Source organism: Strongylocentrotus purpuratus, unplaced genomic scaffold, assembly GCF_000002235.5.
Source record: "Strongylocentrotus purpuratus isolate Spur 01 unplaced genomic scaffold, Spur_5.0 spur5_scaffold_2, whole genome shotgun sequence".
NCBI classification, from domain to species: domain Eukaryota; kingdom Metazoa; phylum Echinodermata; class Echinoidea; order Camarodonta; family Strongylocentrotidae; genus Strongylocentrotus; species Strongylocentrotus purpuratus.
Window position 1 is genome coordinate 9,031,463 of NW_022145605.1, and position 13,571 is coordinate 9,045,033.

Genomic DNA, 13,571 nt, shown 5'->3' on the forward strand with positions numbered 1-13,571 from the left:
ACCACCCAAAAGAGAAAAGATAACAAAACCAGCCATCGCCATTATCATGAAAATAGTGGATGCGGGGGTTGACTCATTCTTAGATCTATGTACGAAAGGTAGGGCAGGGTCATCTCTAACAGTTACATTCGTTTTGGGAGTGGAGTAGTCAGGGTGATGAAATAAAATACTAGTAAAACCCGATATACATTATACTTCTTCAAGATATAGTCGTTCGCACTTGTATGCGATAGGGACAATCAAATGTGGTGAAGGTGAATGTAACATGCCTGTTATACTTGTCTGACAGAACTGGCCGTTAAATCCAGATGGACAGCCACAGATGTAAGGAGGAATGGAACCCGTAGAAGGTTGACAGACTCCTCCATTTTGACATTGGTTACTAGCACACGGGTCAAAAGCTGATGACAAAAAGGTAAAAATGTATGTGGTATGGTTGCAAGGTTCGTTGGTTTGTTTTACGTAAATGCTGTAAAGGCATGTGTACATTTGGTTGTAAGTGTAATCAACCAGGTGATCGACGGCTTTAAATCCTCTCCGAGGGACTTTGTGATGAGGAAAAATGCCTTATCAAATGGCACTGGCTCGTGGACTTGCTTTCCAACTAGGACCTCCAAGTTTCAATACGAAATCACTACTGTACTATACAACCTTTGCACCTCTGTATAATGAGCACTTCATAATTTATTAAATTTTTAAACAATTTATTGTTATTATTATTATTTTTATGGGGGGGGGGGCGGGTGTTTCAATAAAACTTATTCTCAGCAGGTGCATAAACGTAGTTACATTGTTTCGCAATTGATATGCTTTTTTTTTACAAGAATTCGTTCACCCGAAACTGGGTTGCTGTATATGCTCAGTCTAAAGTAAATATCTAACTGGTGAATTTAGAACGAGAAACGACTTTCTCACTGAAGGCCCTTCACACTCATGTAAGATCAAAGCGATGTTAATAAAGGAATTACACAATTTCAATATTATTGCTAAGTTTATAGTAAAATCGACATGCCAGAGTATTTATCTTAAAAAAACAAAGAAACAATATAACCCATGTCATTATTGTAAGGGAAGAAGAGTAGACCTTAGTATATATTACTAAGCAAAGAGATTCTGTCTCGATGGCGGTTTTTATGTTTAATTTAAGAAAATCACCCTGTAATTAGGAATTCAAAATATTAATACAGCTTCTAATGATATCAGTGGAGACAGTGGCGGATCCAGGGTCAGTGAGCACGTGTCCCCCCCCCGAAGATTAAATAAGGGGATAAAGAAAAGACGAATCATGTGCTGATGATCCTTTTTTTTTTTTTTTTTTTTTTTTTTTTTTACCTAACAGATTTTCGGACTTGCTCGACTCTTCTGCCAGAGAATCCTGTATCCGCCACTAAAGCAAACCATATACTCACCTTGAATAAGAGATGATGTCACATTTACCCAGAAAACGCTGTACTCTCTAACAAAGGTTGCTCTGTTAACACAAGCAAAAATATATTTTGAAACGATATACACTGTTGCCCATAAAGTAGGAATAAATGCATGTTTTCTTGAAATGATTGTGACGACATGGTTTATTCTTGGTAGACAAAGTTTTTATCTTATTATAATTTTATTCATTATTCTTTAGTATAAATATTATTGCTACAATCACGTCATGATAATATTCAGATTTCTATGGGCAACGGTTTATAAAGAGATACAAAGATTTATTTAGAGAAATATCTCATGATTGATTCAATTAGTTCATGTAAATCTTCGTAGATCAAATTTCATTTTTTTAAAGAAAATGCATTGAAAAGTAGTTTATGAAATGTCTTATTAGTTAAGAAAAGCAAATATGAGTAGTTGTATTTTAATAAACATAGATGACCACTGATGTTAATACATCATCACCAACATCAAACGTTTCACATTAAGAATTTCCCTTTCTTTGTTAGAGGTGTGATGAGTGTGTAGAGCCAAAAAATATGTTCACACAATACTGAGAGAGAGAGAGAGACACACACACACACACACACACATAAACACACGCAAACAGAGACAGATGGAAACAGAGAGAGAGAGAGAGAGACTGGAGGAGATTAGTAAAAAGACAGAGAAAGAGAAAATCGGGTTTTTCCCTTTTTGAGGCAACGTTCAACTGCATCCTATTTGCAGGTGCAATAATTCACAATCAAAAAGGACAAGTCCAAGATATTTTTCGCCATTCGTTGTACAGACAACATCCAAATTATATGTTACATGTTAGACGATTCTACCAAGTCGGATCAAATAACAAGACAAATTACAGACTTTCCCCTTAATGAAGCCACGTTCATTAGCATCGTATTTGGGGTGCAATCATTCGCAAGTCACAAGGGCAAGTCCAATATGTTGTCCCATACTTGACCAACTACATCAACATTTTTTATATGTCAGAAGATTCTATCAAATTAAAATGTGGAATAAATAAAACTTCAAACTTCAAATAACAAAGATAATAACACTCTAGACGTTGATTTTTGTTGTTCATCATTCTTTTCTGTCGGTAATGTATAGGATAGCAATGATAACATTTGTTGCACTTTCTCCCACACTGTTAGGCAATACTTACGCGATGTACATGTCACCATTACCAAGAGTTGGTGCAGTCCAAAGAAAGGAAGTCGTCGATGCCTTGTCCAGTCTGTTCCGATGAGTGACAGCACCGTCCGTTTGGCCACAGGAGACTGTCTGGAAGTTGGTCGCGTCCGTGGCTGACCAAGAACCGATGACATCGTTGGTGTCCACTCTACGTGCTAGGAGAAGTATCCCCTTATACTGTCCAGCACCAGGGCTTGTATTGATAGTGACTATAATCAATGTAATCAATATGAAAATCATTTTTGATTTTTGAATTTTGATAAATAATTTTTTTTAAATAACTTTTTTGGTAAATAGTTCAAATGAAATTAATCGACGACTAATCATCGTTTTTTTAATTTTTAAATCCCTTGCTTTAGAGATGAGGAAGCTGCTTATTGTATGGCTAAAATGCTATTTTTTAAATTCTTGATTAGCTTATAATGACATTACCTTATTATCGATAATATGTACATGTACATTCTCACCATCTAACATTTTATCTACGTATTGTTCGCTTTAAAGTCTATCTGTACTTGTTTGGCCAGGAGGGATTAGACCTCCCTGCATGGTCACTGACATGTGCTATCTCATCAAAACAGCTCTCAGGTAACATAAGTAAAAGGGGAGCATGGGGGACCAATGGTCACCGATTAAGCATTGTTTTTTATTTAGAGGGCGCAAGTAGCTATAAGTACTGCAGTGGGGCTTAAAGGTACTATGTCCCATTTGCAGCCAACATCAAATTCTGTAGAAATTTGTAGGAATTATGATCATGTCACGTTTGTCCTATCTGTGAAATTTAAACGTTTAGCAGTGTCCTGATATTCAAATTATGCAAGGAAACCCGTTTAATTTCTAGACTTCACTGGCAGACACTATTGAGTGACCGAGAACTTTTGTTGTTGTATTACCATACATAAAATGAGCTGTAAAGGGTACATCAGCATTTGTTTAAATCAATAACCCAATTCTCGTAATGACCAAAATTAAACTGATTGAATCTTTGCGCAGCACACAACGTACGACCATTCGGTACAAGGGTCTAAAAATCAGTCTATTACTTTAGTGATTGCAATCACTAAAATCGATTCGACAGATAATGGTTATAATTTTCTCACTTAAAGACATTTTCGAGCCCTTTCGTTTTGAGGGAAGTTCTTAATTAGTGTTATCTTTCAAATGCCGTTGGAATTTAACTTATTCATTTTTGACCTGAAAATGGGACATAGTATCTTTCATCCACATTTTCAACAACCAAAGCATGTACCACATATATCCGGAATCCTTATTCAAGCATTTTAGCATTTGTTATGCTTTTCGAATAAAGATCTTCATTTACTGTTGAAGTTTTAAAGGTTAAAAATTGAACTTGTTATACTTTCACAAAATCATTCATTTATTTCGACTTGTTCTCTCTCTCTCTCTCTCTCTATCTCTCTCTCTCTAGTGCTATCTCTTTCTCTCTCTCTCACGCAAATTTCCGCCATATTCATTATGAATAATCAGAAGCCCCATTTATTAACTATATTGTTTTAAGTCATAATATTTTATTCATACTTTAGTATATTTTTTAATCGAAATTTAGTAAAAGATAATAATATATGTTACGACTAACCTGTCAGTGTCTGTGATGATGAATAGGTATTACTGTTGACACTGATGGCGTACGGGCTTGAAGTCACAGAAGGTGGTATACCATGGCCTGGTGTCATTGTGGTACACACATCGGGGTTCGATGCCACGGGTGCTCCAGAGGATCGAGCCTCAACCAAGACGACATTACAATTCCACAAAAACGCGAGAAAAACACCATTTACAATGGCGATACGTCTTTTACTCTGCGCCATGTCTAAGTTGTATACGAGAGTTACTAGCTGCCTATGAGCATTGTCGTTGGTTTGTGCTTCTGTATACCTTCATATTGAAGAAGCATCTTTCCCTTGTATAAACATGTATATTGTTGTTGTACCCTTGATAGATGCGTGTCAGTCTTTTAGAGTGCCCGGGAAACTCCTCCTCCTCCTTTTTACTAACCAAGTTATATTTAAAATATTAATATTGGCTATAGTGTATATAACTGGGGTTGTGTATTATGAAAACCACCAATCGCACCATTTTTTAACTTTCATTGTGATCTTACGTGTTAGGAGAGTTTTAGTTGACCATAGGATTACGTTTACCTTTACACCTTTTAACAATGATATTATTTGGAGGGTTCGTGCCGATGACAGTCCAATAAATCTCACTTTTATTTTACGTGTGTCCTCCTTTTCTTGTCAAGATGGATACAACCAGTTTTAGTCAAAAGCTCTTCTTCGTGACGTCCGAACTAGGTTGTAAATGATTGTCTATCAGATTAAATCTATCAATGTGTTTTGTTAATATTATGCTTATAGTGCAGTTGATACCTTACCAAATATCACGCACAGCTCATTTTGAATTTAGAATATAAATCTGTTAAGTCTTTTAACGACTGGCAATGTTCTCTTGACTCCTACTCTTTCTGTTTTCAAGAGGGTATTAATATAATAGAAACTATAAACACATTTATATTTAATTTCACCGTAAGATTTTTTCTTTTGAGGCCGCTATCCTAACCAGGCGTCGCTTATGATGATGGGCTCCTGTACTTTTCCACACATAGTTAGGATTATTTTATAAATTTATAATGCTATTTTATAGAAGCAATTATAAATTCGTTATTATAATATGTATATATGTAAATCACATTTTGACATGAAGTTATTACAGTTAACATATTACCTTACGTCTACATGTTCTTTGTTATTCAGTTATTGTATTTGAAAAAATGCAGACATGGTTTAAACAAAGAAAATTATGTGGCTTAAAGTTTATTCGATTTTTATTCATATTGTGAATTATACTGATGCCAGAACACACCCAATCGATTCTGGAACGTCATGGGGAGCGTACAGTATATGTGTGTACGTTATTATCTTAAACCATAGACCTATTACATGCTTAAACCCCGATCATGAGGATCCCAGCGCAAAATCAAATCCAAGCCGACTTTATTCCGAGCGATTCTTGGCCACTGAATTGTAGTAATGCACCTTTTTAATAGGTGCTTTTTTGGTCAGACATCGGTGTCTTCGATGTGACTGAGGTATTACAATTTTAATTACAAACTTGTGAATTGGCATGTCTTAAATACCGATTCCTACATGATATGAACCTTGCGATGCGACCCTTCTATCTTGCTACGCCGCAATCAGACCTCCTGCAGTATAGAAATAGATTTGTTCTCGTTCTTTGGCACGTCCTTATTATCACAGTCGTTCGGCTGAGGACACAGGTGTCAAAGACAACATCATACTGGAAGGTGTCCGCGGTAGTCGGTACCTTCTTTGTTTAAGGGGCGTGGCCATCAATAAGCACAATGGAGCATTGAAAAATGGCCATGACGTTTATAGAAATTATTAACGTTTATCTTCAAATATAGAACAGGTATATATATTTCGTATTGCTTGTTGGAACGATACGTCATGTTTATTTCCTCTGCTGGTTAAGTTCAGATTAAAAGGGAGACGAGATGATATAGGTACGTGACTTCCGTGATTACTTCGTAGATGACGACTATGTAGGTCGAAACAATTCCCTGACGCCCCTTTATTGAAAATGCCCTTGCCCCTGTCGCTTTCTCTGTAGATCTCCCTCTTTCTTGCTCTCTTTCTCTATTAAATTTTCGATCTGTCTCACTTTGGGTTGCATGGTGTCTCTTTTAACCGCTTTACAGGAATATTATTACCTACATGAATCAGAACATGCCACCTTTATAATGTCGAGGATTGAAAAGACACGGAACAACATCAATACGTACTAATGGTAGATCGGTAAGTATTCGTTTAAAGACTGTTATTTATTCAAGAAAGAAATTCCACGTCTATCAACAAATAAGACACTATTTCTAAAAGGAAAATAAGTACTTATTATTGTTTTGTTATTGTTATTACTACATGTATTACCATCATTTTCATTTATGTTATTGTTATCATTATCATTATCATCATCATTATTATTATCATCATCATTACAATGATCGTTATCCTCATGAAATATTGTAGTCGTTATTATCATTATTATTATAATCATACTCATCATCATCATCATGAGCTGTAGTCGTTATTATCATTATTCTTTTAAAATCATCATCATCATCTTAATCATTATCATTATTATTATCATCATCATCATTATAATCATCATTTTCATCATCATCATTATCATCATTATTATAATCATAATTGTCATCATGAACTATACTCATTATTATCATAATTTTCAAAATTATTATTATTGTCATTAGCGTTGTTGTTGTTCATGTATTTGTTAAAGTTATAAAGGTTATCAAGTATTTGTCGTTCGGCGTCACATGTGGCTTATAAGGAGAATTTAATTATCATAATCCTTGGCCATGGATCTCTTCTCCCGACATAACTCATTGGTATGGGCAGTTGGTCCATTAGCTTACACTAGGGGTTTTCCATACTTGTCTCGTCATGAATAGTGCAGTGGGTCCTACGCACGGGACCTCACCATTTAACCTCATATCCGTAGGATGAAATATGGTGTATTTACAGCTAATGCATCTTTCTAAATCAATTTGGCAAATACATGTACAATAAAGCATGTATTTTCATAATAGAAGTATAAATATAAGATTTGTAATGCGCCAAATTAACTTAAAATCAAATGCGCAAAGCGCACTATGAGTAAGAGTAACACTGAATATACGAAAATGAAAGGAAAAGATAAATTGTATGACGAATCAAACCGTTAACTTTAAAGATTATCTAGAAGTAAATAGGTAATATATAACAGAAGTGTTTCAATAATTAGTTATGAATAATGATACCAAATGAGGAAATGTATAAGATATTATTCGCTAACATTTAACGACTGCTCTAAAGATGAGAACCGATCGATGCAAATCTACTTTGTGTAACACTTTACGGGTTGTTTACTTACATTACTGTTTCACCATTAGTTGGTTCATGAACAGTAAAAAGAAACAACCCCCCCCCAAAAAAAAAAAAAAAAAAGATAAAAAAATCATGGAAATTTGAACTATTCAAACATTGAATATTAAACAGTATTTTACATGCCTCAAGCGAGGATCACTTTGTTTATGAAAACTACGAGCCATAAAGCTGAGACTGCGAGTTGAAAGCTGTATGTAAGAATTGAACCTTGAGCTGTTGTACTGGCTGGGGTAGTCACTGCATCTCCTTCTTCTACATCTGAAGATAAACAATGACAAAAGGTTTTTATTTAGTGGGTAACTATTTCTTTTAGCGTCTAACGTTTTGATACACAACCCACAGCAGATGGAAACAAACGATTTGGAAAGTAGAAGACGCAAATAAGGCAAAGAGCAAAACAATACCAATCCCAAGCGAACGAGAACAAATTATTAAACCTTATCAGTTCAACTCGGCGGAAAAAAATTATTTCATCAATTTTCAGCAATTTTTAAAGTTAATATTTGAAGATCTAAAGAGACAATGAGAGGCGAGTGTAACCGATTGATAAACTCTGTTCTTCTAAAACATACATAAATACATAATTGACCATCATATTTTTACACAATATTTGCTTTAAATTGATCCCACTAGATAGCGTTCTTCATCATTATTTTCATTTTTGTAGATATTCTTCGTTAATATAGTGACCCTATGCCCAATGCATGTCAATGTACTATCGTGAAGTTTAAAGGGACTTGGTTAAGGCCGGCTCACACTATGACGAATAAGGGGGGGGGGGGTACCGCACGCTACGTTAACATTCGAATTGCAATATTGAATTTCCCACCAATCATCATGTGTTGCCTTCATCCGCTAGCGACCGAAGACGGCCGAAAATATCAGTCGCGTCCGAAGGTAAAAATTCAGCATGTTGAAAATATTTTTGTGGCGGCAAAAAAGGATTCGTTGTAATTCCATCGTTTGCCGCCACTGTGTGAGCCGGCCTTAACATTGTTCAGAAAATGGTGCTAATTAGGTAGTGACGTCAATGCTTGATGTACAATTAAAGATAATCTGAAAGTTTGAGTTTAATTTACTATATGCAGTACGTAGTGAAGTCATTGTCCTGCCCCCAAAAGCATATTTTGGGGGGTATTTTTTTAAACAATAGAATAACATGCACCCAACGCATCATCAGTTGGTGTTGTGCATTTTATATAGGACATGGCTGTCGACATGAACATCGGGATTTTGTGAGCAGCAGATGGCAGTATACATAAATCTGATGTCGTATCAGAAGAGCATACCCCGATATTAAGGTACACTTAAGTAAATGGCGTAGTGAAGATGGGGGAGCTAGGGGAGGGGGGGGGGGGAGGGGCAGGGGGGAGGGGCAGCAGCGGTCACAGAGCAAGCCGGGGAGGAAAGGGACTCAGAATGAAAATTGTTGCTTCTATATAAGCCTTTCATTTGCCACACTCCAGGGTAAAGTGAATGAGAAAAACGTTTAACAGAGTGGCTGCTAATTTCAAAACATTGACAAATTAATATTCCCTTTCGATCAGAGAATCAACCTGTCTTGCCACTTTCAAAAAATTCCTTTGAGCCTACTTCATTTTAATTAATAGTTCGACTTTTATATGTTATGATTTATATGTTTATCTGTTATTTTTACAGTAGTAGAAGAAGAAGAAGAAGAACGATGAGGAGTAGGAGATGCAGGACAAGAAGAATAAACAGAAAGAGAGTAGGAGGAAAAGGAGGAGGAGAAGAAGAAGAACAATCCCTCTTGAAGGGCAATACGTTTCATAATTTAAAAAAAAAATATTAGGAATATACACATTCTCTAGACTGAGTTAACAAACAAACAAAAAATAAACGACCAAAACAGGGCACTGCAGTTAGTAAATTTTAATTTCAATGTAGATCTACAACTTGTCGTTCATTAAATAAAATAGAGAAAAGAGAGAGAGAGAGGCTAGAACGAGGGGAGATGTAATCTACCTAAAGTAATCCCAGATATATCCCCCTCAGGACGCGATGAATTAGTCTCAGTTGCCACGGTTAGTGATTTAGTTGCGATAGGAGGGAGATGATTAGTAGAGTGTGTAATCAGGGTAGTATCTTCTCTGGAAAATCTTTTGCCTCAAAATTTTAGACCCCAAAAGGCACTGGGAATTGAATAATTTTATTTTTTAGCTTGGAATCCTGGATATCTCCCGGCGTGTATAATGATACATTTTTCTTTTGAATAGAGGGGTAGGGACGATGTTTTCCATTTGTGGATCATGGGGTTCAGAGACCCCTTGTTCGATTATCAAGGTAGATCTTTTTCTTTGACCTTTGCCAATAATAACAAAAAAGGGGAAGAGGCTGAAATGGGGAACTTTCATTATACTGCGCTGCAAATACTCTCTCATTTCCTTTCGCAATGTATTTCTACTCTCCACTAAAGCCTTAAGTATAAAGCTGTAGGCCTATATGGATATTTATACTTACCTAATTCTTCACACCTAGTTCCGATAAACCCACTTGAACACAAACAGATGAATGATGCTGATCCATCAATACACGTTCCTCCGTTGAGACAAGGGTTCGAAGTACATTCGTTTATTGCTGAAAGAAACAGAAAGTGCTTTTAATGCTTATAAGTTATCTGTTGAATTATTACTAGGGGTCTACATGTATGACTCATTCAATATAATATGTTATACATTGCTGATACCCCCAATATTTAAGCGAGAATACAGATAAAGGCAAAATGAACTAAATGCGCTGTCCATTCATGCGATAACTTTTTCAGTTGCCACGGTTGGTGATTTAGTTGTGGTAGGAGGGTTGCTCTGCCCTGTAAAAGATAAGATGATTAGTAGAGTGTGTGATCAGGGTAGTATCTTCTCTGGAATATCTTAAGTACTCATTAACAAATTTGCCTCAAAATTTCAGACCCCAAAAGGCACTGGGAATTGAATAATTTTATTTTTTAGCTTAGAATCCTGGATCCCTCCCCGGCGTGTATAGTGATTAATATTTTATTTTTAATAGAGAGATGGGGACGATGTTCTCCTTTAGTGGATCAAGGGGGTTCAGAGACCCCTTGTTTGATTGCCGAGACAGACTTTTTTCTTTGACCTTTTCCAATAATAAAACAAAATAGGGGGGGGGGGGGAGTTGAAATGGAGTACTTTCATTAGACTTTGCTGCAAATAGAGACTCGTTTCCTTCCACAATGTATTTCCTCTCTCCGCAAGAGCTATAATTATAAGCTGTAGGCCTATATGGATATTTAGACTTACCTAACCCTTCACACCTAGTTCCGTTATACTCATTTGAACACAAACAGATAAATAAAGCTCGTCCGTCAATACACGTTCCTCCGTTGAGACAAGGGTTCGAAGTACATTCGTTTATTGCTAAAAGAAACAGAAAGTGCTTTATATTTGGTAAGGAAAAGACTATTTTGCGTATGATTTTTATGCTCCGAGAGATGTAAAAAAAGCAATATATACCTTTCAAAAGCAACACATAATTTTCTACCAATTAAATAACTCCATTTTAGTATAGCAATAATCAAGTTTGTACTAGGCAGTTTAACATTTTTAACTTTGGATAAGTTATCTGTTAAATTATCACTAAGGGTTTACATAGATGAAGAATTCAATATAATTATGTAATACATTACTGATATCCCCACTATTTAGGTGAAGACACAGATAAAGGCGAAATTAACTACATAATTATGCAATCCAATCGTGCAATAACTTTTTGACGTATACTATGAGCCGATCGAAGCAGACAACGTTTAAATACGAAGATACCCTTCCTAGAGAGTAGAAGTAAAACCAAGAATTAAAAGTAAGTAAATTCGAACAGCAGATGTTATGCATTTTTTAAAATCCCATTACTGGTGATACAGGGACTCAAACTTTTTATGGAACATATATATACATGTCCTTTCGCGGAAATATGTCTGTTCCATCATTAGGAGTGAGAAAAAAAACCCGGCTGCGATGAAATGTGGATATACAAGCTATTAAAAAAGGGAGAGTTCTCCACTTCATTTCACATGGCTGCATTGCCAAAAGGATCGTTTAGTGATCCTGACCCCCTCCCTACCCCCGCAATTTTCTATATTCCTCATGCGATTTAACTGCCCAAAAATGTAATTTTTAGAAAAACAGTGTACCTTCTTCACACATTGATCCAGTAAACCCACTCTGGCACATGCAGCTAAAGGAATCTAATCCAATAATACAACTTCCACCATACAAACAAGGCATTGAGGCACATGCGTTTGTTGCTATAATAAAGAAAATGAACAAAATACAATGTCTAAATAATAATAGAAAATAAAATAGATTTAGAGGCCCCTTTTAAGAGGGTATTGGAAAATGTATTCACGATGAACCTTAGTATTGTAAAGAGCATGATTTATTGTCATTCCATGCTCACTGTCTCCCATGAGTTTGGATTTGGAATAGGGTCGAGCTAATAGTACGTTAATTTGTTGTCATTCCTGGTTATTGTCATTTTTACTCTTACACTCAATTATCTATGTTAATAATAATAATAATAATAATAATAATTTTTAAAGTCCACTCCAAATTTTATGTTACACTATAATTTTGAAAGTTGTTATTCAATGTTATAACAATAAAAACATATAAATGATCCTATTTAATCGGATTTAAATCAATACAATTTAAATTGAATAAAATTTAATTTAAATTGAGTTGAATTGATGATCCTTTGCAAAAAGCACTGAATTGGGGTAAAATAAATATTCCTAACAAGTCCCCCCCCCCCCTACAAAAAAAATCAAAAATATATTTGTAGTTTGTCAACAAATTTCATTAAAGACCGTGCTTGTATTCAAATTTTGCAGTCATGTTGACAGGATAGATGAAAAAAAAATCACCAAGCTAGATAGATAATTGTTTCGGGTACTTGTAGACACAGAAGATACTGTTAAGGGTTTTGAACATGAAATTGAGCTGTCGAAAGAGGATTAAGGATAACTAACGAGAACGGTGGATTAGAGACATTAAATAAATTATTGAAGAGAGAGAAAGAAAGAGAAAGAGAATGAGGGAGGAAGAGAGAGAGAAATAAAGAGAGAGAGAGAGAATGAAGGAGAAGGAGCGAGTGAGAGAGAGAGAGAGAGAGAGAGAGAGAGAGAAAGGGGATGGGGAGAAAGAGAGAGAAAGAGACAGACAGAATGATTGAAGTAACAGAAATAGTGAAATAGGTGTGGTACATACTTGTTTCACACTGCGATCCAGTGTAACCTTCCATGCACTGACACGAGTATTCACGAAAGTCGACGACGAAACACTGAATGCTATTCACCCCACAGTAGTCATTGGGGCATTGGGCTGTAATAAAGATATTTATATCTCATTATCCTTAAATTCAGATTACCAAACTGTCATATTAAAAAATGTAACAACTGTTTATCTTAGCGATGGGGTAGCTGAGAGAATCTAACCCCATAAAATCTTGGAATTCCTGTCTATTTTTGGCCTTAGAATCCATATTTAAAAAATCTAAAAATTGTTCGTCATATTCTTTGACTTTGTGAGTGTCAACTAACTGCTGGGTAAGTATCTAGAAAGTTGTTAACTATTTCGCGATTGGGTAATGTAATGATCTAATCGAGATTCCGTAGGCCTGGTCCTCAGTAGGCCTATGCGAAGACACTAAGTATATATCGATGGGTCAGTTTCACAAAGACGTAACTCCATTTTGGCAATTTTTTTTTTTTAGAAAAAGTGGTTTATTTGTCACTGAGCACTTGGGCCTGAAGGAGTTATGTCTATGTTTCACTAGCCATTGACTTCAATAAGGTGTTGGGTAGAGTTAAGTCTTTGTGTTTCCTGGAAAGCCCACATTTTCTGAACATTTTGATATAAAATACTCATTTTGGCAAAACATGGAGTTACGTCTTTATGTCACTGAACCCTCGATATATATTATCAGAGA

General features: G+C 35.7%; 1 long non-coding RNA gene across 1 annotated transcript; it reads left to right on the plus strand.

Moving 5' to 3' along the window:
- Nucleotides 1-310: 310 nt before the first annotated feature.
- Nucleotides 311-2,827, plus strand: LOC115926647. Its single transcript, XR_004065187.1, has 3 exons — nucleotides 311-415; nucleotides 1,340-1,465; nucleotides 2,583-2,827. It is a non-coding gene; the product is annotated as an uncharacterized LOC115926647 (long non-coding RNA).
- The last annotated feature ends 10,744 nt before the right edge of the window (nucleotides 2,828-13,571 follow it).